The following is a 26,804-nucleotide window of genomic DNA, read 5'->3' on the forward strand; positions in this document are numbered from 1 at the left end:
TACTTCTCTTCCCCTCAGTGTCAGTACATGTCCTCGTGTTCTAATACTTCTCTTCCCTCCAGTGTCAGTGCATGTCCTCGTGTTCTAATACTTCTCTTCCCCTCAGTGTCAGTACATGTCCTCGTGTTCTAATACTTCTCTTCCCCCCAGTGTCAGTACATGTCCTCGTGTTCTAATACTTCTCTTCCCTCCAGTGTCAGTACATGTCCACGTGTTCTAATACTTCTCTTCCCTCCAGTGTCAGTACATGTCCTCGTGTTCTAATACTTCTCTTCCCCCCAGTGTCAGTACATGTCCTCGTGTTCTAATACTTCTCTTCCCCTCAGTGTCAGTACATGTCCTCGTGTTCTAATACTTCTCTTCCCCCCAGTGTCAGTACATGTCCTCGTGTTCTAATACTTCTCTTCCCCCCAGTGTCAGTACATGTCCTCGTGTTCTAATACTTCTCTTCCCCTCAGTGTCAGTACATGTCCTCGTGTTCTAATACTTCTCTTCCCCCCAGTGTCAGTACATGTCCTCGTGTTCTAATACTTCTCTTCCCTCCAGTGTCAGTACATGTCCACGTGTTCTAATACTTCTCTTCCCTCCAGTGTCAGTACATGTCCTCGTGTTCTAATACTTCTCTTCCCCCCAGTGTCAGTACATGTCCTCGTGTTCTAATACTTCTCTTCCCCTCAGTGTCAGTACATGTCCTCGTGTTCTAATACTTCTCTTCCCCCCAGTGTCAGTACATGTCCTCTTGTTCTAATACTTCTCTTCCCCCCAGTGTCAGTACTTGTCCTCGTGTTCTAATACTTCTCTTCCCCCCAGTGTCAGTACATGTCCTCTTGTTCTAATACTTCTCTTCCCTCCAGTGTCAGTACATGTCCTTGTGTTCTAATCTCTCTCTTCCCCCCAGTGTCAGTACATGTCCTCGTGTTCTAATACTTCTCTTCCCCCCAGTGTCAGTACATGTCCTCGTGTTCTAATACTTCTCTTCCCCCCCAGTGTCAGTACATGTCCTCGTGTTCTAATACTTCTCTTCCCCCCCAGTGTCAGTACATGTCCTCGTGTTCTAATACTTCTCTCCCCCCAGTGTCAGTACATGTCCTCGTGTTCTACTACTTCTCTCCCCCCCAGTGTGAGTACATGTCCTCGTGTTCTAATACTTCTCTCCCCCCCAGTGTCAGTACATGTCCTCGTGTTCTAATACTTCTCTTCCCCCCAGTGTCAGTACATGTCCTCGTGTTCTAATACTTCTCTTCCCCCCCAGTGTCAGTACATGTCCTCGTGTTCTAATACTTCTCTTCCCCCCAGTGTCAGTACATGTCCTCGTGTTCTAATACTTCTCTTCCCCCCCAGTGTCAGTACATGTCCTTGTGTTCTAATACTTCTCTCCCCCCCAGTGTCAGTACATGTCCTCGTGTTCTAATACTTCTCTTCCCCCCCAGTGTCAGTACATGTCCTCGTGTTCTAATACTTCTCTCCCCCCCAGTGTCAGTACATGTCCTCGTGTTCTAATACTTCTCTTCCCCTCAGTGTCAGTACATGTCCTCGTGTTCTAATACTTCTCTTCCCCCCAGTGTCAGTACATGTCCTCGTGTTCTAATACTTCTCTTCCCTCCAGTGTCAGTGCATGTCCTCGTGTTCTAATACTTCTCTTCCCCTCAGTGTCAGTACATGTCCTCGTGTTCTAATACTTCTCTTCCCCCCAGTGTCAGTACATGTCCTCGTGTTCTAATACTTCTCTTCCCTCCAGTGTCAGTACATGTCCACGTGTTCTAATACTTCTCTTCCCTCCAGTGTCAGTACATGTCCTCGTGTTCTAATACTTCTCTTCCCCCCAGTGTCAGTACATGTCCTCGTGTTCTAATACTTCTCTTCCCCTCAGTGTCAGTACATGTCCTCGTGTTCTAATACTTCTCTTCCCCCCAGTGTCAGTACATGTCCTCGTGTTCTAATACTTCTCTTCCCCCCAGTGTCAGTACATGTCCTCGTGTTCTAATACTTCTCTTCCCCTCAGTGTCAGTACATGTCCTCGTGTTCTAATACTTCTCTTCCCCCCAGTGTCAGTACATGTCCTCGTGTTCTAATACTTCTCTTCCCTCCAGTGTCAGTACATGTCCACGTGTTCTAATACTTCTCTTCCCTCCAGTGTCAGTACATGTCCTCGTGTTCTAATACTTCTCTTCCCCCCAGTGTCAGTACATGTCCTCGTGTTCTAATACTTCTCTTCCCCTCAGTGTCAGTACATGTCCTCGTGTTCTAATACTTCTCTTCCCCCCAGTGTCAGTACATGTCCTCTTGTTCTAATACTTCTCTTCCCCCCAATGTCAGTACTTGTCCTCGTGTTCTAATACTTCTCTTCCCCCCAGTGTCAGTACATGTCCTCTTGTTCTAATACTTCTCTTCCCCCCCAGTGTCAGTACATGTCCTCGTGTTCTAATACTTCTCTTCCTCCCAGTGTCAGTACATGTCCTCGTGTTCTAATACTTCTCTTCCCCCCAGTGTCAGTACATGTCCTCGTGTTCTAATACTTCTCTTCCCCCCAGTGTCAGTACATGTCCTCGTGTTCTAATACTTCTCTTCCCCCCAGTGTCAGTACATGTCCTCGTGTTCTAATACTTCTCTTCCCCCCAGTGTCAGTACATGTCCTCGTGTTCTAATACTTCTCTTCCCCTCCAGTGTCAGTACATGTCCTCGTGTCCTAATACCTCTCTTCCCCCCAGTGTCAGTACATGTCCTTGTGTTATAATACTTCTCTTCCCCCCAGTGTCAGTACATGTCCTCGTGTTCTTATACTTCTCTTCCCTCCAGTGTCAGTACATGTCCTCGTGTTCTAATACTTCTCTTCCCCTCCAGTGTCAGTACATGTCCTCGTGTCCTAATACCTCTCTTCCCCCCAGTGTCAGTACATGTCCTTGTGTTATAATACTTCTCTTCCCCCCAGTGTCAGTACATGTCCTCGTGTTCTAATACTTCTCTTCCCCCCAGTGTCAGTACATGTCCTCGTGTTCTAATACTTCTCTTCCCCCCAGTGTCAGTACATGTCCTCGTGTTCTAATACTTCTCTTCCCTCCAGTGTCAGTACATGTCCTCGTGTTCTAATACTTCTCTTCCCCCTCAGTGTCAGTACATGTCCTCGTGTTCTAATACTTCTCTTCCCCCCAGTGTCAGTACATGTCCTCGTGTTCTAATATTTCTCTTCCCCCCCAGTGTCAGTGCATGTCCTCGTGTTCTAATACTTCTCTTCCCCCCAGTGTCAGTACATGTCCTCGTGTTCTAGTACTTCTCTCCCCTCCAGTGTCAGTACATGTCCTCGTGTTCTAATACTTCTCTTCCCCCCAGTGTCAGTACATGTCCTCGTGTTCTAATACTTCTCTTCCCCCCAGTGTCAGTACATGTCCTCGTGTTCTAATACTTCTCTTCCCTCCAGTGTCAGTACATGTCCTCGTGTTCTAATACTTCTCTTCCCCCCAGTGTCAGTACATGTCCTTGTGTTCTAATACTTCTCTTCCCTCCAGTGTCAGTACATGTCCTCGTGTTCTAATACTTCTCTTCCCTCCAGTGTCAGTACATGTCCTCGTGTTCTAATACTTCTCTCCCCCCCCAGTGTCAGTACATGTCCTCGTGTTCTAATACTTCTCTTCCCTCCAGTGTCAGTACATGTCCTTGTGTTCTAATACTTCTCTTCCCCCCAGTGTCAGTACATGTCCTCGTGTTCTAATACTTCTCTTCCCTCCAGTGTCAGTACATGTCCTCGTGTTCTAATACTTCTCTTCCCCCCAGTGTCAGTACATGTCCTCGTGTTCTAATACTTCTCTTTCCCCCAGTGTCAGTACATGTCCTCGTGTTCTAATACTTCTCTTCCCTCCAGTGTCAGTACATGTCCTTGTGTTCTAATACTTCTCTTCCCCCCAGTGTCAGTACATGTCCTCGTGTTCTAATACTTCTCTTCCCCCAGTGTCAGTACATGTCCTCGTGTTCTAATACTTCTCTTCCCCCCAGTGTCAGTACATGTCCTCATGTTCTAATACTTCTCTTCCCCCCAGTGTCAGTACATGTCCTCGTGTTCTAATACTTCTCTTCCCCCCAGTGTCAGTACATGTCCTCGTGCTCTAATACTTCTCTTCCCTCCAGTGTCAGTACATGTCCTCGTGTTCTAATACTTCTCTTCCCCCCCAGTGTCAGTACATGTCCTCGTGTTCTAATACTTCTCTTCCCCCCAGTGTCAGTACATGTCCTCGTGCTCTAATACTTCTCTTCCCCCCAGTGTCAGTACATGTCCTCGTGTTCTAATACTTCTCTTCCCCCAGTGTCAGTACATGTCCTCGTGTTCTAATACTTCTCTTCCCCCCCAGTGTCAGTACATGTCCTCGTGTTCTAATACTTCTCTCCCCCCCAGTGTCAGTACATGTCCTCGTGTTCTAATACTTCTCTCCCCCCCAGTGTGAGTACATGTCCTCGTGTTCTAATACTTCTCTCCCCCCCAGTGTCAGTACATGTCCTCGTGTTCTAATACTTCTCTTCCCCCCAGTGTCAGTACATGTCCTCGTGTTCTAATACTTCTCTTCCCCCCCAGTGTCAGTACATGTCCTCGTGTTCTAATACTTCTCTTCCCCCCAGTGTCAGTACATGTCCTCGTGTTCTAATACTTCTCTTCCCCCCCAGTGTCAGTACATGTCCTTGTGTTCTAATACTTCTCTCCCCCCCAGTGTCAGTACATGTCCTCGTGTTCTAATACTTCTCTTCCCCCCCAGTGTCAGTACATGTCCTCGTGTTCTAATACTTCTCTCCCCCCCAGTGTCAGTACATGTCCTCGTGTTCTAATACTTCTCTTCCCCTCAGTGTCAGTACATGTCCTCGTGTTCTAATACTTCTCTTCCCCCCAGTGTCAGTACATGTCCTTGTGTTCTAATACTTCTCTCCCCCCCAGTGTCAGTACATGTCCTCGTGTTCTAATACTTCTCTTCCCCCCAGTGTCAGTACATGTCCTTGTGTTCTAATACTTCTCTTCCCCTCAGTGTCAGTACATGTTCTCGTGTGCTAGTACTTCTCTTCCCTCCAGTGTCAGTACATGTCCTCGTGTTCTAATACTTCTCTTCCCCTCAGTGTCAGTACATGTCCTCGTGTTCTAATACTTCTCTTCCCTCCAGTGTCAGTGCATGTCCTCGTGTTCTAATACTTCTCTTCCCCTCAGTGTCAGTACATGTCCTCGTGTTCTAATACTTCTCTTCCCCCCAGTGTCAGTACATGTCCTCGTGTTCTAATACTTCTCTTCCCTCTAGTGTCAGTACATGTCCACGTGTTCTAATACTTCTCTTCCCTCCAGTGTCAGTACATGTCCTCGTGTTCTAATACTTCTCTTCCCCCCAGTGTCAGTACATGTCCTCGTGTTCTAATACTTCTCTTCCCCTCAGTGTCAGTACATGTCCTCGTGTTCTAATACTTCTCTTCCCCCCAGTGTCAGTACATGTCCTCGTGTTCTAATACTTCTCTTCCCCCCAGTGTCAGTACATGTCCTCGTGTTCTAATACTTCTCTTCCCCTCAGTGTCAGTACATGTCCTCGTGTTCTAATACTTCTCTTCCCCCCAGTGTCAGTACATGTCCTCGTGTTCTAATACTTCTCTTCCCTCCAGTGTCAGTACATGTCCACGTGTTCTAATACTTCTCTTCCCTCCAGTGTCAGTACATGTCCTCGTGTTCTAATACTTCTCTTCCCCCCAGTGTCAGTACATGTCCTCGTGTTCTAATACTTCTCTTCCCCTCAGTGTCAGTACATGTCCTCGTGTTCTAATACTTCTCTTCCCCCCAGTGTCAGTACATGTCCTCTTGTTCTAATACTTCTCTTCCCCCCCAGTGTCAGTACTTGTCCTCGTGTTCTAATACTTCTCTTCCCCCCAGTGTCAGTACATGTCCTCTTGTTCTAATACTTCTCTTCCCCCCCAGTGTCAGTACATGTCCTCGTGTTCTAATACTTCTCTTCCTCCCAGTGTCAGTACATGTCCTTGTGTTCTAATACTTCTCTTCCCCCCAGTGTCAGTACATGTCCTCGTGTTCTAATACTTCTCTTCCCCCCAGTGTCAGTACATGTCCTCGTGTTCTAATACTTCTCTTCCCCCCAGTGTCAGTACATGTCCTCGTGTTCTAATACTTCTCTTCCCCCCAGTGTCAGTACATGTCCTCGTGTTCTAATACTTCTCTTCCCCCCAGTGTCAGTACATGTCCTCGTGTTCTAATACTTTCTTCTCTTCCCCTCCAGTGTCAGTACATGTCCTCGTGTCCTAATACCTCTCTTCCCCCCAGTGTCAGTACATGTCCTTGTGTTATAATACTTCTCTTCCCCCCAGTGTCAGTACATGTCCTCGTGTTCTTATACTTCTCTTCCCTCCAGTGTCAGTACATGTCCTCGTGTTCTAATACTTCTCTTCCCCTCCAGTGTCAGTACATGTCCTCGTGTCCTAATACCTCTCTTCCCCCCAGTGTCAGTACATGTCCTTGTGTTATAATACTTCTCTTCCCCCCAGTGTCAGTACATGTCCTCGTGTTCTAATACTTCTCTTCCCCCAGTGTCAGTACATGTCCTCGTGTTCTAATACTTCTCTTCCCCCAGTGTCAGTACATGTCCTCGTGTTCTAATACTTCTCTTCCCTCCAGTGTCAGTACATGTCCTCGTGTTCTAATACTTCTCTTCCCCCCAGTGTCAGTACATGTCCTCGTGTTCTAATACTTCTCTTCCCCCCAGTGTCAGTACATGTCCTCGTGTTCTAATACTTCTCTTCCCCCCAGTGTCAGTACATGTCCTCGTGTTCTAATATTTCTCTTCCCCCCCAGTGTCAGTGCATGTCCTCGTGTTCTAATACTTCTCTTCCCCCCAGTGTCAGTACATGTCCTCGTGTTCTAGTACTTCTCTCCCCTCCAGTGTCAGTACATGTCCTCGTGTTCTAATACTTCTCTTCCCCCCAGTGTCAGTACATGTCCTCGTGTTCTAATACTTCTCTTCCCCCAGTGTCAGTACATGTCCTCGTGTTCTAATACTTCTCTTCCCTCCAGTGTCAGTACATGTCCTCGTGTTCTAATACTTCTCTTCCCCCCAGTGTCAGTACATGTCCTTGTGTTCTAATACTTCTCTTCCCTCCAGTGTCAGTACATGTCCTCGTGTTCTAATACTTCTCTTCCCTCCAGTGTCAGTACATGTCCTCGTGTTCTAATACTTCTCTCCCCCCCAGTGTCAGTACATGTCCTTGTGTTCTAATACTTCTCTTCCCTCCAGTGTCAGTACATGTCCTTGTGTTCTAATACTTCTCTTCCCCCCAGTGTCAGTACATGTCCTCGTGTTCTAATACTTCTCTTCCCTCCAGTGTCAGTACATGTCCTCGTGTTCTAATACTTCTCTTCCCCCCAGTGTCAGTACATGTCCTCGTGTTCTAATACTTCTCTTTCCCCCAGTGTCAGTACATGTCCTCGTGTTCTAATACTTCTCTTCCCTCCAGTGTCAGTACATGTCCTTGTGTTCTAATACTTCTCTTCCCCCCAGTGTCAGTACATGTCCTCGTGTTCTAATACTTCTCTTCCCCCAGTGTCAGTACATGTCCTCGTGTTCTAATACTTCTCTTCCCCCCAGTGTCAGTACATGTCCTCGTGTTCTAATACTTCTCTTCCCCCCAGTGTCAGTACATGTCCTCGTGTTCTAATACTTCTCTTCCCCCCAGTGTCAGTACATGTCCTCGTGCTCTAATACTTCTCTTCCCCCCAGTGTCAGTACATGTCCTCATGTTCTAATACTTCTCTTCCCCCCAGTGTCAGTACATGTCCTCGTGTTCTAATACTTCTCTTCCCCCCAGTGTCAGTACATGTCCTCGTGCTCTAATACTTCTCTTCCCTCCAGTGTCAGTACATGTCCTCGTGTTCTAATACTTCTCTTCCCCCCCAGTGTCAGTACATGTCCTCGTGTTCTAATACTTCTCTTCCCCCCAGTGTCAGTACATGTCCTCGTGCTCTAATACTTCTCTTCCCCCCAGTGTCAGTACATGTCCTCGTGTTCTAATACTTCTCTTCCCCCAGTGTCAGTACATGTCCTCGTGTTCTAATACTTCTCTTCCCCACAGTGTCAGTACATGTCCTCGTGTTCTAATACTTCTCTTCCCCCCAGTGTCAGTACATGTCCTCGTGTTCTAATACTTCTCTTCCCTCCAGTGTCAGTACATGTCCTCGTGTTCTAATACTTCTCTTCCCTCCAGTGTCAGTACATGTCCTCGTGTTCTAATACTTCTCTTCCCCCCAGTGTCAGTACATGTCCTCGTGTTCTAATACTTCTCTTCCCTCCAGTGTCAGTACATGTCCTCGTGTTCTAATACTTCTCTTCCCCCCAGTGTCAGTACATGTCCTCGTGTTCTAATACTTCTCTTCCCCCCAGTGTCAGTACATGTCCTCGTGTTCTAATACTTCTCTTCCCCCCAGTGTCAGTACATGTCCTCGTGTTCTAATACTTCTCTTCCCCCCAGTGTCAGTACATGTCCTCGTGTTCTAATACTTCTCTTCCCTCCAGTGTCAGTACATGTCCTCGTGTTCTAATACTTCTCTTCCCCCCAGTGTCAGTACATGTCCTCGTGTTCTAATACTTCTCTTCCCCTCAGTGTCAGTGCATGTCCTCGTGTTCTCATACTTCTCTTCCCTCCAGTGTCAGTACATGTCCTCGTGTTCTAATACTTCTCTTCCTTCCAGTGTCAGTACATGTCCTCGTGTTCTAATACTTCTCTTCCCCCCCAGTGTCAGTACATGTCCTCGTGTTCTAATACTTCTCTTCCCCCCCAGTGTCAGTACATGTCCTCGTGTTCTAATACTTCACTTCCCCCCAGTGTCAGTACATGTCCTCGTGTTCTAATACTTCTCTTCCCCCCCAGTGTCAGTACATGTCCTCGTGTTCTAATACTTCTCTTCCCCCCAGTGTCAGTACATGTCCTCGTGTTCTAATACTTCTCTTCCTTTGTAGAATGTTTCCCTCCTGCACCTTGTTATAACCCTTGTTATATTGGTAAGTTTCTATCATGTCCCCCGTTCCCTTCTCTGCTCCAAACTGTACATATTAAGATCTTTCAGTCTTTCCACTTTTGCACTGTAGGCCATGCACTATATTAGTGCCCTTCTTTGTACAGTCTGTAATGTATTTATATCCTCCTAGAGATACAGCCTCCAGAACTGAACACAGTATTCTAGATGAGGCCGTACCAATGACCTATACAGTGGTATTATTACTTCTTTATTTCTGCTACTGATTCCTCTCCCTATGACACCAAGCATCTGACTTGCCTTCCTCATTGCTTTGTTACATTTCTTACCGGCCTTTAAGTCACCTGAAATGGTGACTACTAGATCCCTTTCCTCCTCGGTAGTTTCCATTATATTTCTATTAATGCTATATTTAGCCAGGGCTGCCACCAGAAATTGTGGGGCCCAGTACAAATGTAACAGGCAGGGCCCTCTTCTCCTTCCTTCTCTCACCCCACCCTCATTTATAATTATTCTCTACCCAACATTTGCCTCCCCCCACCGATTCTCTACAGGCACCCCATCCTGTTCCATCTAACCCCTGCTGTAGTTTATTTACCTCTCTGCGTCTTCTTGCTGTCTTCTTCCAGCTCCTCTCTATTGGCAGCGCTGTGACGTTATTACATGACATCAGCGATGCTGCAGGGAGCTATGTCGTGGCTCTCTTTCGGGGAATCGGGCACCTGGGGGGCTGGTACTGGAGCAAATGGTGGCAGTTGGGGGGCGTGACATTTTGGGTGTGGAGGCAGACATGCTGCCTACAAGGGGGCCCGCTGCCACATCCTTAATTAGGTCTCTCCCCATACCACCTCTCATGTCTCAGGAGCAGAAATGGCACCCGCTACCTCCCTTAATTCACTGCGGAGGCCTCTGACCCTAATAAATTTGTTTTGGCCCAGGGATGGTGGGACCCTAATCTGCGGTTAGCCCCATACCGCTGTACTCCCTGTACCCCCCTGATGGCGGCTCTGTATTTAGCCTTTGGGTTTTAGATGCCCAAATCCATTATTTTGCATTTTTTGGAATTAAACTGTAGTTGCCACGCTCTTGACCATTCCTCTAGTCTACCTTGATCATCAATCATTTGTTTTATCCCTCCTGGGGGTAAATGTATTTAAAGAGCGTTTTTTCAAAGTCGACGATATTCGGTGAGTTTGACAACTAATTTGTAAATGGCAATGAGTTTACAGGCCAGATTTGCATAGACAAAACATTTCGCTCATTTCTGGTACCAGGACAGAAAGAAGGTACAGTGTCTCTACAGAATGACTGGTAAAGCCCAGGACAGGAGCAGCAGGAGACGAGGATTTAAAGGACAAGTGGTTTAATAAAAAGTATTCTTATTTCTGTTTAGTGGTCATTATAAATATTTTGACTTAAAAAGTGCTCCCATTATATGGAAACCAAACTGTATTATTATTTAATTCTTTATAAAGTATTTTACCAGAAAAAAAAAACCAGTCACAAGTATTTTGTGGCTCCTTTTGACGGCCAACTGCGGTATAACAACTATCGGACTCTGATCCATGTCTCCCAACATTTAAATGCCTAAATTGGACCACAGCCACGCCTCCTCCGAAATGAGGTGGAGCCACATCACTTTACAGCAGTGGTCAGGGAACAGGGGTAAATTACTCCAAATGGGGTAAAAATGACATTCCTGGGGGAAATGCTGCCGATTCACATGCTGTCAGTTGGATTGTAGACCCCTTTAAATGTGAAATTGCTGTTGTAGCAGAAGAGCCTCAAGGGTTGGCAGAGGCACTTCTTGAGCCTCCATGCAATAATGAATCACGTATTGCATTTGAAAGCATATTTTTGGATGTCAACAGGTGCAAAGACATTCAAAATTGCACGAGGCGGCAGTCAAAAAGTTGCTGCCTTTTGCAACAACCTACCTTTGCGAACAAGGATTTTCCACTCTAACGAACATAAAAACAAAGCAGAGAAATCGATTGGACGCTGAAGACTGTATCCAAATTGTTCTGACATCAAAATGCCCCAATATTGAGGATCTCGTATCAAAAATTAAGCAACATCATTTCTCCAATACCTGGGGGTAAATGTATCAATCTGCGGGTTCTTCAACACCCGCGTGTTCAGCCTCTTCCGCGATTAAATTTCAAACGGCGCTGCATTGTAAAGGGTTAACTTCCCTTTACAATGCAGCGCCGCTTGAAATTTAATCGCGGAAGAGGCTGAACACGCGGGTGTTGAAGAACCCGCAGATTGATACATTTACCCCCTGAAGTTTTGAAGTTGAAGCTTTCAACGAAATTTTCAATAGAATCAGTAAAATATTGAATTCCAATAATTAATAATATATAATTTCCTTCCTTTTAAATCAAGGGGGTAACGTCGGGGTATCTAAATATATTTTAGGGTAAAAGGTAAAAAAGTTCCCTGACCCCTGCTTTACAGGTTTGACCACACCTCAATGGGCATGGCCAAGTGCTTCTGATGCTTTCGGCTACCCCCACCCATAAAAATAACTTTGCGTTGCGTCCAGGGCGCTCCAGAATTCTCAGGCCACCCTACTTCTTCACTAGGAATGTGGGCAGGGCCTCGATGAGGCGATTCTCTGCGAATCACATTATCATGACTACGCCCCTTGTTGCGTGATAGAGCAAGCCACACATTGTGCGGCACCGGAGGGCCTGTGATGACGCGAGGGGCAGTCTAAAAAGTCGTCAAGTATGGTCTGAGTGCAGCAAGGCACTGAATTCCAGGAAAATTATGCTAAAATAAAAGTTTTCAATGGACTAAACCACTACACTCCTGAGAAAATGAGGTTCACTATTCTTGCAGGCTCCCATGGCTGTAAATTTAATTGCCTAAATACATGCACAGAGACAGACAAGCCCGATAAACATATTCATTCCTGTTTGTAGGAAAATCCATTATTTATTTTATATTGAGGACGGTATTATTATTCTCACAGCAAAGCTATGAGGTTGAATGTGTCTTTCAATAACTAAGTGCTGGTGGTTTTCGATCTATTAATAATTTAGCCATGTTAAATATTGATTTATTTTCCCTCACAGGTAACACATTCTTACATAGCTGAATAATTTGATTTGCTTCCCTTTCTAATAATGTTTGTGCTAATAAGTACATTTCTTGTCTCCTCCATCTCGCCCCTTTCATGTGCAATTAATGTCCCAGCGTTTAATTAGATAGGTTTTATATTTTACTTCCCGTGCCGGCGAAGCTGCCTTTAATGCGCGCTGTTGTGATGGAACTTTAATGAATGGGAAACTGTAAGAAAAATTCTGTGAAATACAGTTTGCAAAGAGTGGATTTTGAAAGCATGGTACCCAGAAATATCCCTATTTTTTCAACGTTGATTAACTCTAAAGCAAATGAATGTATTGGGTGTATATCTACTCTTGTCCTGCTTTAATATTTATTAAAAACAATCACATTGTAATGAAGTTCAATAAACATGTTATGATGGGTGTTAGGGGCAAATGCAGGATTTGCAGAGGGGGGTTTCCACACCACGCCGCCAGTGGGCGTGGCAGAGTGCATGGAGGCGTGGCTATAATTATAGACAGTTCTTGGCTGCTCTCCAACTCTTCCTATCCCCATAATATACATGGGCAATGCTGCGTGCACTACTGTTAGGTGCACGCAGCTCTCCCTTTTCAAGCACAGCTGTGTGAAGCGGGAGCAGGCTCCAGCCACCTCAATTATACAGTGCCCCAGGCTTGGAGAGGGGTTTCCAGGCAGTAGAACACACCCCCCCCTTCGGTTTGCCTATGGGTGTTGTAGTGCACTGAGGTCTGCTGACACTGGTTACGTGCTTACATGCATCTACCCAGCAGAAAAGTGCTTCTGGGAATTCTTATAAAAGATGGCAACTATCTAACTTCTCTTTTCCTGATAGTAATTTGTTACTCAGTGCGGTTTTATAAAACACCACGTTAGTACATTTTACTTTACTGCAAGATTACCTTCAGTCTATAAGGATTTTTAATACCTGTACTCCGGATTCCCTTCCCATGTTGTTGATAACAATATCTCTTCTCCACCTGTAAATAATTTGTAGCTCTCTCCCACTTATTATGGGCTCACAGCTGCATGGAGATAGTTTGACGGGTTTTTAGACCTTCATCTCCATTGAGGTCCCCTGGCTTCTCTGCTTCAATGTAATGTACTATGTTGTCTATTTATCATGGAGCGGCGATAGCGTAAGATTTTTTTATCGCTGCTTATATTTTATCACCGCGTTTTACCATAAATTACTCAGCTCACCAGGCAGTACTGGTTGGCAACAGTAAGAGGACTTTTACCACTTTACCAGACAGTCCAGAGTGGCTCTGCGCATGCGGAACGCGGCACTGCTGATTCACAGATGCGTCGTGGAACTGAACGCCCAAGCCAGCTTCCAGTTTTACTTTCTCCCCAAAAAATAAATAATAATAATAATAATACAAGTCATGAGAGTACTTTTTAAAAAAAACAAAATAGAAAAGAATATTTTCAATGTTTTTAATGAAAAATGCTTTTTTTAAATAATAAAGCATTTTCTCCAGTAAAGACTCCATTCTGAGATGGCAATAGCAATAGGAGGACAGTGGCAGCAATTGCTTTGCATGGGGAAGCCTTCGCCGGAGACCCCCAGCAAAAGCTATAGTCATTGATTGCCTACTCTGGAATGTCCGGGAGACTCCGAATTCCGGGTAGGTCTTCCAGACTTCTGGGAGAGTGGGCAATTCTCACGCATCCTGCCAACCTTGAGCCTCAATGGCGCGATTCGCAGGGACTTGAATCATTCTGTCCCCGCCCCCTGGGGCAAAATGTCAATTTCATCGCGGACAGGGCCACAATGACGCGATCAGTCCGCCCCAGTCCCCTCCCGACTTCTCACCACGCCCCCTCCTCTGGAATCTCCCAGAGGAAATATATTAAGTAGGCAAGTATGAATTATCCTATAATATGCTAATATGCCAGTGAAAAAGCCAGACCGGCCCCTAGGTTACACCTAGAGAATCTTGCATTTTATTTGGTCTTGAGCCAAGTTTAATACACCCTACACCCTCCCTGTTTGTTGTCTAGAAGCCTCAATGGCATTTTATCAAGAGACCAGTCAGAGCAAAGTGTTATGTTGCCATGGAAACGACTCCCTAGATCTGTTTTGCCAGACACATTCTCTAAAAGATTTTGTGGGTTTTCTAGAGCGTTGCCACAACTTGCTGGACGTTTGTGACCTTTTCCTCAAGAGATCTAGCTGGTTACATTTGGGGCAAATATCTGGATTTATTATAGTGGCGTGAAAACAAATAGGGGAATTAATCACGGGCATCTAAAACAAAAAAGATATGTATTCTAACAGGAAAATGTAAGACTCGCATGGGTAGACTAAGGGAAACCGAAAACTAGTTTAGTCACAGAATGGTTAGCCCCCTGTCATTAAGTGGCCTTTGATACAGTGCCACACAAGAGGTTGGTTTACAAAATAAGGGAACTGGGTCTAGGAAACAACATTTGTACTTGGATCGAAAACTGGTTAGAGAATAGGTAACAGAGAGTTGTGATAAATGTAACATATTCTGATTGGTCAAAAGTTTTACGTGGAGTACCTCAAGGTTCCGTGCTGGGACCACTCCTTTTTAATATATTTATTAATGACCTTGGAGATGGTTTAGAGAGTAAAGTTTCCATTTTTGCAGATGACACTAAACTCTGTAAGGTAATAAAATCAGAGCAAGATGTAGATTCTTTACAGAGAGACTTAAATAAACTGGAGGATAGGGCGGCCAAATGGAATATGAGGTTTAACATAGATAAATGTAAGGTTATGCATTTAGGGATCAAAACAAGCAATCAATCTATAAATGAAATTGGATTAATCTAGGGGAATCTATAATGGAAAAAGATTTGGGAGTGTTCATAGACAGTAGGCTTAGCAATAGTGCTCAATGTCAAGCAGCAGCTGCAAGGGCAAACAAAGTATTGGCATGCATAAAAAGGGGCATAGATGCAAGGGAAGACAGTGTAATTTTGCCACTGTATAAATCGTTGGTAAGACCTTATCTTGAATATCCAGTACAGTTCTGGGCACCACTCTATAAAAAAGATAATTTGGAACTAGAAAGGGTTCAGAGATGGGCGACAAAATTGATAAAGGGTTTGGAGTCATTAAGTTATGAGGAAAGGTTAGCCAGTTTAGGCATGTTTACTTTAGAAAGAGGCGTCTAAGAGGAGATATGATTACTATGTACAAATACATTAGGAGTCAATACAGAGAACTTTCATGGGAACTTTTTACCCCAAGGACTATACACAGGACACGCAGTCACTCCCTAAGGTTAGAGGAGAGGAAATTTCACAACCCGGAAAGGAAGGGCTTCTTTACAGTAAGGGCAGTCAAGATATGGAATTCACTGCCAGGGATGTTGTGATGGCAGATTTAATAGATATGTTTAAGAAAGGGTTAGACAGATTTTTAGCATAAAAGTGTATCCAGGGATATCACCGTTACTTAAAATGAAGGATATTAGTGGATATAGGGAAAAAATAGGTCTGCAATATTGGGTCTGGAGGGATTTTTCCCGATTGAAACAGATTGGTGGTTGCTTAATTTAGATCAATTTCAAGTATAAGAGAGGGATCACAGGAGATCCATAATAGGTTGAACTTAATGGACTGGTGTCTTTTTTCAACCTCATCAACTATGTTACTATGTTACTATGTAAGTGGTTCAAGAGAAATCAGGTGGCACAAAAAGTTGTTTATAATGTCACTTTAACTGTACGTATTCTAAAGCATATTACTACACTATTTATTTTCAACTTGGTTTGTCATCTTTAAATGTTTTGTTTACGGTGTTTTGGCATGCTTGTCAACTTTGGAGATCACCCCTCAGAAAGATCTCCAAAGTCGGCCATGTTTTGATGGCGTGGCCACTCTAATCGCATCATTAGGCCCTGCACCTGTTACACAATAAAAATTCCGGCCTATTATAGCAAGGGGTGAGGTCATGATGACACAGTTAGCCCCCACCCACTTCACCAACGAGGGTTTCGAGAGGTTGCTCTGCTCTCCAGGGAGTTCCGGGAGAGCTCCCAGAAATTCGGGAGAGTGGGCAAGTATGTGTTTTGTTAAAGTTCACTGTAAAATGTGTTATAGATGTGGTCTGACTTATATTTTGTATTTTCTTATTTTTTACAGGTACTTTTAAGGGCTACATTCCTGCACCGGTTTAGTTTTACAGAATAAACTCACCAGTTAATAGAATTTATTACACATACACTTGCGCTCCCTGAATGAGATTATGGATGAAGATGGACAGGGGAATAGTACAACAGGATATGATGAGAGAGATGGACATTATCCTATTATCAGTTTTGAAAAGAATAGAAGGTTTCAGGAAAATGGGGATATATGGAAAAGTAAATCATCGTTCTTTGAAAAAAGTAGGAGAACTAACAACCAGGATTGGAATAAGGCCCCTAGACAAAAGAAAGATAGGGGGTATCAACAGGAAAAGAGGAGTATTTTTAGGCCTTCAAAATTCTGAGAAACTTGTAATAGAAGAGATGATTTAGTTGTAAATCATGAAAGGGATTAGCATCAGATTCCCTTATCGAATAAGTTCTAGATGAGTGGAGAGATGAGGAAGTAGGACCTTCTTCCCAACATTTTTTAGGAAGAGGACCAATCATAAACCCTTGGAGGTAGGTAGAAATAGGAGGAAGAATAAACCAAAGGGAAAGAAAGGGGAAAAAAAGAAAAGCTTTAAACGAAAAAATGTGACTATCAAGCCTCTTATAGGGATGGTAAATGAGTTGGTAAAAGTTAAAGATCCACCATTGAGCATCTTTAATCCTAGTTCAGTGGAGCTAACGAAAGATGAGATATTAGTACTTGAGAAAGGGTTAATATTTGCACCCACGAATAAGATCAACCATTTTGTTATGTTTGTTGATATTCAAAAGTTCATAAGAAAGATCACGATCAAAAAATTCTTTCATATGAAGAATGATCAGTTGTTGAATGTGTAGTCTGGGGAATTGGGGGATTATCCAAAAATCAATAAGAAATCACATTTTTTTCATTTACATGTTAAAGGCCATTTCATTGATTCATTAAGTAATATCGTGACAGATGAGATCAGAAATATTAAGTTTGATGAGGGCCAGGGTAAAAGAGGTACCCAGAATTTGACATTCAAAGAGAGACGGGCCCTGGAAGGCCTTAAGGGAAATAACCAGATAGTAATTAAGCCAGCAGATAAGGGAGGATCGGTGGTGATCATGGATCTGGACTATTATGTACAGGAGATTTATGGGCAATTGAATTCGGGTAGCACATATAAGAAATTGAAAAATGATCCAACTGAATTTATTATCAATGAATTGAGGATCCTGATCACCAAATATGTTTAGAAAAGGTGTTTTGGATAATAACATTTTGGAATTTGTTGCCATCCCTTATCCATGAACACCGGCACTTTATACACCTTACCTAAGGTTCATAAGGATAGCTGCAGACCCCCCGGAAAACCGATAGTATTGGGGACAGGTTCTGTTATGGTTAATTTATCACAAGTTATAGATTTTTACCTTCAACCTCTGGCCCGTTTGGTAGATCACATTTACAAGAGACAAAGTGTTTTTTGGAGAAATTATCTCAGGTCACTTGGTTTCAGGATTGGATACTGGTGACAGCGGACGTAAAATATATTTACACCATTATTGAACATGGTTTGAGTATGGAGGCAGTGTCCAAGGCGCTAGAAGGTTCCGGGTTTTCGGAGGGCCTGAGGGATTTTCTCAAAGAGGGGATATCCTTCATTCTTAAGCATAGTTATTGTAAGTTTCATGTTCATTTTTATGCCCAGTGTGTTGGAACAGCGATGGACACCAATTTCGCCCCTAGTTATGTCAACATCTTCATGGCTCAGTGGGAGGAGTCGAGCGTGTGGATGGGGCATGACTTTGAGGCAAACCTGGTGTCCTGGTATAGATATATTGATGATGTGTTTTTATTTGGAAGGCCACAGAAGAAGATTTATGCAAGTTCCGTGAGCATTTGAACAACAATTCTCTGAACATTGAATTGTCTTTTGAGTCCAGCAGACAGAATGTCAATTTTTTGGACATTACGGTTTATATTAAGGATGAGACTATCCAAACCGTGACATGCAGAAAACCAACAGACATATGTAGTTATATTCAAAGAGATAGTAATCACCATTATACATGGTTGGTGAATATTCCTCTAGGACAGATGAAGAGGGTAAGGAGAAATTGTTCAGAGCAAGAAGTTTTTAAAGCCCAGATTCAGGCGATGAAGGCTTCTTTTATAAAAAAAAGGATATAGCAATAAGAGTATGGACAATGCTGCAAAAGCGGTAATGCAGTTAGATAGAGAAACTCATCTCAGTTCCAAAGAACAAGTCAACAAAAAACAGTCCAATAAGTTTGAATGGGCTTTTATCGCCCAATTCACCAAGGACCAAATAGAAACGATATTTAGAAAGAGTCTGCCGGATGAATTGAGGAGTTCTATTAGAACTGTGGGGTTTCATAGATGTGGGATATGTATGGCCTGTAAGGTAAGCAGGTCCACAACTATGAAAACCACTGAATTAGAAATTAATGGTTTTAAGTTTTCCATTAATCAGTTTATAACATGTAATACAAGAAATGTTATTTATGTGGTACAGTGCACATGTGGGAAACTATATGTGGGTACAACCACACGCCCTTTGAAAATCAGGGTGGGGGGACATGTTTATAATATAAGAAAGGGGCTAGAGACACACTCACCATTTTAAAATGGTTCATGTGTGTAAACCGGAATATAATGATAAATTCTGGAGAATACAGACTTTGGAATCTTCGTGGGAGAATAGGGATATGGTTAGAAGCCAGGCAAAGGCTCAGATGAGATGGATTTACAATCTAAAAGCATTGATGCCAGAAGGGTTAAATACAGATTTTGAGATCGCATGGTTCTTATGAGGAGTGATGTACTGGGTGATTTGTGGGCTCTCTGAGTATGTCATTTGTTTATAAACAAGAAACTTGTTTGGGTGGAAACGCGTTGGTTGATCCTGGAATTACAGTTTGGACTTTGTTGGATAGGATCGCAACTGAAATAAGAGAAATTAACTGGTCGGACTCTCTACATGCTGTGACCAATTTTGATTTTGGGTACAGGTTGTTTTTTTGTTTGATTGTCATACAGATTATTCTTGTTTTTAAGATGAGTGTTTATGTTCATTTTTTATGATTAAATTATTTTACAAAGTTAATGCACAAGATCGCCCCCCCTTTTTTTTGGTGTCATTTCTTCTGTTCTCATGTGCAAGTGTATGGGTTGAAGATTTGGACATGAAATTGGAGGGAGAAGCCTGTTCTTGAGAAGCTCAATATTTCAAGTGTTGAGTAAGCATATACCCTAAGGGGCCTTGGGAAGCAGAAGAGCACTGGTGAACTTTCATATACACATTTGACATCTATGGTGGAAAGTCCAAAACCCCCTTTTACACGGTTGTGGACTTGCTATTGAATGTGTATACTGTGACATATTGCACTATGTTTGTTTTTTTTTTGTTTTTTTTTTTTTGGACCTATGAGTCCCGTTTAGGGTTACATTTAATTGTGCATAAGTCTACATCTGGGAAAGAACATACCTGGATTTGTGATCTTTGTGCAAAGAAGGGAGCGCAAGTGTATGTATAATAATTTTTTGTGTGTTTCATATTATTTCAGAATATTGGTGGATATTCCATTTACATGCACGGCTGCATACCTTAGTGGAGCGCCCTAACAGGATTTATATTTATTGCATAGTTAATAGAATTTACAAAATTATTTTAATTTTATTCAATTAGACTTGTGCCAGTGTTATAATCTGCATGACAATTAATTAGACGTACTGCAAATGACAAATCTCCTAATTAGGCTTCTCTGTATTTGGTCTCAGTGTTATGAACGGTTATCAAAGAGCTGCCATGCTGTAAACAGGAACAGGGGCCGTTACTGTCCCTGGGGCTTGTTGATGGAGGAGGCTGGAGGAGCTGATGTGTGTGACTGACTGTTGCATTACATAGAGTTTTCTATTTCATGTTACATTTCCTTTATATTTGTCATATCAATGGACGCTCGTCCTGAAACTTCAGATAATAATTAATTCAAATACTCAAAATAATAACTCTGAAACTTCATCATCATTTATTTTTATAGCACCACTAATTCCGCAGCGCTTTACAGAGAACTCATTCACATCAGTCCCTGCCCCATTGGAGCTTACAGTCTAAATTCCCTAATATAGACAACACTCGCACACATACACACAGACAGAGAGGTAGAGACTAGGGTCAATTTTTGATAGCAGCCAATTAATCTACCAGTATGTTTTTGGAGTGTGGGAGGAAACCGGAGCATCCGGTGGAAACCCACGCAAACACAGGGAGAACATACAAACTCCACACAGATAAGGCCATGGTTGGGAATCGAACTCATGACCCCAGTGCTGCGAAGCACAAGTGCTAACCACTAGGCCACTTGTTAAGAGATAAGGACATCAGTGTTATTAGTCTTATATATACTATTGATTCATTTAAAAAAAAGGGACACTGTTAATATTGTGTTTTATGTTTTATAAATTTGAAGGGAACTTATAAAACATTTTTGTGAATGAAACCATTTGCACATGTAGGATTTTCCAAGGCGTATCTGCCGATTTGCGTGCAGCGATTCTGCGTGCAAAACGCAGAACCAGGACATACGCAACTAAACGCAGCAACGTAGACTGCATCTATGTACGCAAGGGACACTTACTACAGCCTATGATTTCTGGGAGTGAATGAATGGAGCAGGGAAGGGACCTTCGCCCATAGTCAATCTACAGTAAGGGCGTACCAAACTCGAGCGCATGCAGCCATGCTAGAATGACGTTTTGGGCATCTCAAAGTGACTTGTTTTTCTGCCGTATCTCTTTCTCCAGCTACAGGTCTAGTCTAAGTCCTGAGTACTAGTGATGACAGTCTCGTATGCATGCTATAACATGTGTTTGCAATCAGGAGCAACTGTAAAAATGTATTTTATGTTCAGTAGACATTAAGATCATCCTATTAAATATATTTCATGGGAAAACGAAATAATTTTTTCTTATCTGGTTTGTCATTAATGCCTATATTATTACCAGGTAACATTAATTCAATAGTTGTATTTTTCTGTACGTTCTCTTGCAAATTCCCACACCGGTATTGTACGTACCCTGTAGTGTCTTCTGTAGTAGAGCAGAGCAGACCTACACCCGAATTCATCAGCACACGTATCTTCAGATCCGGTCCCTGTTGAATTCAGGAGTTCGCCGCGCCAGTTTACGTGCATTTTAAAACAAACGCATGTTGCGCTCAGTATGCCGTGGTGAATCAAGCCCGTAGCGTTCAGAAGAACTTCATACTAATAAAGTGGTTTATGCTGGAAATATTCAGTGTAAAAAGGGGCATAGTGCAATGGTGGGACCACAGTATGATATTTATAGAAATATAAGTAGCAATTGTGAGAAAAAAACTGAGGTTTGTTGTATACCAGGTCAGACTTCATGTAGATCAAGAGAAATGTACTATTTGGGGGGCATTTGTAAAGAGCCAAATGTCCCTGTTATGTTACTGTTTCCTAGTAAAGTTATAGTTTGAGATCACATAAATATTGGTTGCGTTTTGCATCCACTGTCGGTGACGGATAGATTAACAAGTAAGATTCAACACAAACAAATTACACAGATAAACACTTCATATTAGAGGAAGTTCTCTATTCCTAGTGTATTATCTGACTTCTGCAGTAACAGCCTTTTCCGATTGGAAGCTGCCACAATGATTTGTCCCGAACCGGACATGTATTCTGTATCTTGCGTGAAAAATAAATGTTAGTTAAATATTTTATTATGTCTATTAAAAAAAAACAATTGACAAGAGACAATTTTTCTGCCTGATCATCATCACCATTTATTTATATAGCGCCACTAATTCTGCAGCGCTGTACAGAGAACTCACTCACATCAGTCCCTGCCCCATTGGGGCTTACAGTCTAAATTCCCTAATATAGACACACACAGACAGAGAGGGAGAGACTAGGGTCAATTTTTATAGCAGCCAATTAACCTACCAGTATGTTTTTGGAGTGTGGGAGGAAACTGGAGCACCCGGAGGAAACCCACGCAAACACAGGGAGAACATACAAACTCTACACAGATAAGACCAAGGTCGGGAATCGAACTCATGACCCCAGTGCTGTGAGGCAGAAGTGCTAACCACTGAGCCAATGTGCTGCCTGATATCAGTAACAAGCAGACAGTGCGAACAGGTATGGAATGATTTTTCCCCCGGAGTAGCAATCTGGCAAATTTGGCTTGTCGGAAGGGCAGGAGTCCATGACAATATTATTGGGCAAGTCTCACGTGTGTTTAAATTAGGGATGAGCGCACTCGGATTTATGAAATCCGAGCCCACCCGAACGTTGCGGATCCGAGTCGGATCCGAGACAGATCCGGGTATTGGCGCCAAATTCAAAAGTGAAACTGAGGCTCTGACTCATAATCCCGTTGTCGGATCTCGCGATACTCGGATCCTATAAATTCCCCGCTAGTCGCCGCCATCTTCACTCGGGCATTGATCAGGGTAGAGGGAGGGTGTGTTAGGTGGTCCTCTGTGCTGTTTAGTTCTGTGCTGTTTAGTTCTGTGCTGTTTAGTTCTGTGCTGTTTAGTTCTGTGCTGTTTAGTTCTGTGCTGTTTAGTTCTGTGCTGTTTAGTTCTGTGCTGTTTAGTTCTGTGCTGTTTAGTTCCGTGCTGTTTAGTTCCGTGCTGTTTAGTTCCGTGCTGTTTAGTTCCGTGCTGTGCTGTGCTGTGCTGTGCTGTGTTCTGCAGTATCAGTCCAGTGGTGCTGTGTGCTGTGCTCTGTCCTTCTGAGGTCAGTGGTGCTGTGTCCTGTTCAGTCCAGTGGTGCTGTGTCCTGTGCTCTGTGCTTCTAAGGGCATAGTTATTTCCCCAATATTCCCCTGTGTTTAAAAAAATAAAAAAAAGTTTTTTTAAAAAATACCAAAAACTACTTTAATATTTTTTAATTACCACAAAATTTGCACAACCAATCCTGCAGTATAAGCCCATTGGTACTGCAATATTACCAAGTTCACACATTCAGCAGTAAAAGTCCAGTGGTACTGCAATATTACAAAGTTTACACATTCTGCAGTATCAGTCCAGTGGTGCTGTGTCCTGTGCTCTGTCCTGCTGAGTTCCGTAGTGCTGCTGGGTCCTGTGCCGTGTCCTGTTCAGTCCAGTGGTGCTGTGTCCTGTGCTCTGTGCTTCTAAGGGCATAGTTATTTCCCCATTATTCCCAAGTTTTTAAAAAATAAAAAAAAAGTAAAAAAAAAATAAAAAATTTAAAAAAAAAAAATATATAATAATTATAACCAAATTTGCAAAACCAATCCAGCATTATAAGTCCATTGGTACTGCAATATTACCAAGTTCACACATTCTGCAGTATCAGTCCAGTGGTGCTGTGTCCTGTGCTCTGTCCTGCTGAGTTCCGTAGTGCTGCTGGGTCCTGTGCCGTGTCCTGTTCAGTCCAGTGGTGCTGTGTCCTGTGCTCTGTGCTTCTAAGGGCATAGTTATTTCCCCACTATTCCCAAGTTTTTTAAAAATAAAAAAAAAGTAAAAAAAAATAAAAAATTTAAAAAAAAAAAAATATATAATAATTACAACCAAATTTGCAAAACCAATCCAGCAGTATAAGTCCATTGGTACTGCAATATTACCAAGTTCACACATTCTGCAGTATCTTGTGCTACATATAATGGAGACCAAAAATTTGGAGGATAAAGTAGGGAAAGATCAAGACCCACTTCCTCCTAATGCTGAAGCTGCTGCCACTAGTCATGACATAGACGATGAAATGCCATCAACGTCGTCTTCCAAGCCCGATGCCCAATCTCGTAGTACCGGGCATGTAAAATCCAAAAAGCCCAAGTTAAGAAAAAGTAGCAAAAAGAGAAACTTAAAATCATCTGAGGAGAAACGTAAAGTTGCCAATATGCCATTTACGACACGGAGTGGCAAGGAACGGCTTAGGCCCTGGCCCGTGTTCATGACTAGTGGTTCAGCTTCACCCACGGATCTTAGCCCTCCTCCTCCTCCCCCCCCCTACAAAAAATTGAAGAGAGTTATGCTGTCAGCAACAAAACAGCAAACAACTCTGCCTTCTAAAGAGAAATTATCACAAATCCCCAAGGCGAGTCCAAGGGTGTTGGTGGTTGTCAAGCCTGACCTTCCCATCACTGTACGGGAAGAGGTGGCTCGGGAGGAGCGTATTGATGATGTAGCTGGCGCTGTGGAGGAACTTGATGATGAGGATGGTGATGTGGTTATTGTAAATGAGGCACCAGGGGGGGAAACAGCTGATGTCCATGGGATGAAAAAGCCCATCGTCATGCCTGGTCAGAAGACCAAAAAATGCACCTCTTCGGTCTGGAGTTATTTTTATATAAATCCAGACAACCAATGTATGGCAATATGTAGCTTATGTAAAGCTCAAATAAGCAGGGGTAAGGATCTTGCCCACCTAGGAACATCCTCCCTTATACGTCACCTGAATAACCTTCATAGTTCAGTGGTTAGTTCAGGAACTGGGGCTAGGACCCTCATCGGTACAGGGACACCTAAATCCCGTGGTCCAGTTGGATACACACCAGCAACACCCTCCTCGTCAACTTCCTCCACAATCTCCATCAGATTCAGTCCTGCAGCCCAAGTCAGCAGCCAGACTGAGTCCTCCTCAATACGGGATTCATCCGAGGAATCCTGCAGCGGTACGCCTACTACTGCCACTGCTGCTGTTGCTGCTGTTAGTCGGTCATCTTCCCAGAGGGGATGTCGTAAGACCGCTAAGTCTTTCACAAAACAATTGACCGTCCAACAGTCGTTTGCCATGACCACCAAATACGATAGTAGTCACCCTATTGCAAAGCGTATAACTGCGGCTGTAACTGCAATGTTGGTGTTAGACGTGCGCCCGGTGTCCGCCATCAGTGGAGTGGGATTTAGAGGGTTGATGGAGGTATTGTGTCCCCGGTACCAAATCCCCTCGAGATTCCACTTCACTAGGCAGGCGATACCAAAAATGTACAGAGAAGTACGATCAAGTGTCCTCAGTGCTCTTAAAAATGCGGTTGTACCCACTGTCCACTTAACCACGGACATGTGGACAAGTGGTTCTGGGCAAACGAAGGACTATATGACTGTGACAGCCCACTGGGTAGATGCATCCCCTTCCGCAGCAACAGCAACAGCTGCATCAGTAGCAGCATCTACAAAATGGCTGCTCATGCAAAGGCAGGCAACATTGTGCATTACAGGCTTTAATAAGAGGCACAACGCTGACAACATATTAGAGAAAATGAGGGAAATTATCTCCCAGTGGCTTACCCCACTTAGACTCTCATGGGGATTTGTGGTGTCAGACAATGCCAGTAACATTGTGCGGGCATTAAATATAGGCAATTTCCAGCACGTCCCATGTTTTGCCCACACCATTAATTTGGTGGTGCAGCATTACCTCAAGAGTGACAGGGGTGTGCAGGAGATGCTTGCGGTGGCGCGCAAAATTGCTGGACACTTTCGGCATTCAGCCAGTGCCTACCGCAGACTAGAGGCACATCAAAAAAGCATGAACCTGCCCTGCCATCACCTCAAACAAGAGGTTGTGACGCGCTGGAACTCCACCCTCTATATGCTGCAGAGGATGGAGGAGCAGCAAAAGGCCATTCAGGCCTACACAGCCACCTACAACATAGGCAAAGGAGTGGGGATGCGCCTCAGTCAAGCGCAGTGGAGACTGATTTCCGTGTTGTGCAAGGTTCTGCAGCCATTTGAACTTGCCACACGAGAAGTCAGTTCCGACACTGCCAGCTTGAGTCAGGTCATTCCCCTGATCAGGCTGTTGCAGAAGCAGCTGGAGAAAGTGAGGGAGGAGCTGGTAAGCCAATTACACCAAGCATGTAGCTCTTGTGGATGTAGCCCTTCGTACGCTTTGCCAGGATCCGAGGGTGGTCACTCTTTTAAAGTCAGAGGAATACATTCTGGCCACCGTGCTCGATCCTCGGTTTAAAGCGTATGTTGTGTCTCTGTTTCCGGCGGACACAAGTCTACAGCGGTGCAAAGACCTGCTGGTCAGGAGATTGTCCTCTGAAGAGGACCGTGACATGCCAACAGCTCCACCCTCATTTTCTTCCACATCTATGGCTGCGAGGAAAAAGCTCAGTTTTCCCAAAAGAGGCACTGGCGGGGATGCTGATAACATCTGGTCCGGACTGAAGGACCTGCCAACCATTGCAGACATGTCTACTCTCGCTGCATTGGATGCTGTCACAATAGAAAAAATTGTGGATGATTACTTTGCTGACACCATCCAAGTAGACATGTCAGACAGTCCATATTGTTACTGGCAGGAAAAAAAGGCAGTTTGGAAGCCCCTGTACAAACTGGCTCTATTTTACCTGAGTTGTCCCCCCTCCAGTTTGTACTCGGAAAGAGTTTTTAGTGCAGCGGGGAACCTGGTCAGTGAGCGGCGAAGGAGGTTGCTTCCTCACAACGTTGAAAAAATGATGTTTATAAAAATGAATAATCAATTCCTCAATGAAGTACAGCACTGCCCTCCAGATACTACAGAGGGACCTGTGGTTGTGGAGTCCAGCGGGGACGAATTGATAATGTGTGATGAGGAGGAAGTACACACTGTAGGGGGAGAGGAATCAG

The 26,804-nt window shown here is 43.7% G+C and overlaps 1 protein-coding gene and 1 long non-coding RNA gene across 3 annotated transcripts in view; one reads left to right on the forward strand and one right to left on the reverse strand.

Annotated features, from left to right (window-relative positions):
• The window catches only part of CTNNA2 (catenin alpha 2), a 1,470,003-nt gene that overhangs the window by 124,091 nt on the left and 1,319,108 nt on the right, over positions 1-26,804 (forward strand). The gene's annotated exons all lie outside the window — the stretch shown is intronic.
• On the reverse strand, positions 1,072-4,274 carry LOC142103886 (uncharacterized). The gene is made up of 3 exons (XR_012679457.1): positions 4,238-4,274; positions 4,105-4,150; positions 1,072-1,150 (listed from the first exon to the last, which is right to left on the reverse strand). It is a non-coding gene; the product is annotated as an uncharacterized LOC142103886 (long non-coding RNA).

This window comes from Mixophyes fleayi, chromosome 1 (genome assembly GCF_038048845.1).
Source record: "Mixophyes fleayi isolate aMixFle1 chromosome 1, aMixFle1.hap1, whole genome shotgun sequence".
In the NCBI taxonomy this organism is placed as follows: Eukaryota; Metazoa; Chordata; class Amphibia; order Anura; family Limnodynastidae; genus Mixophyes; species Mixophyes fleayi.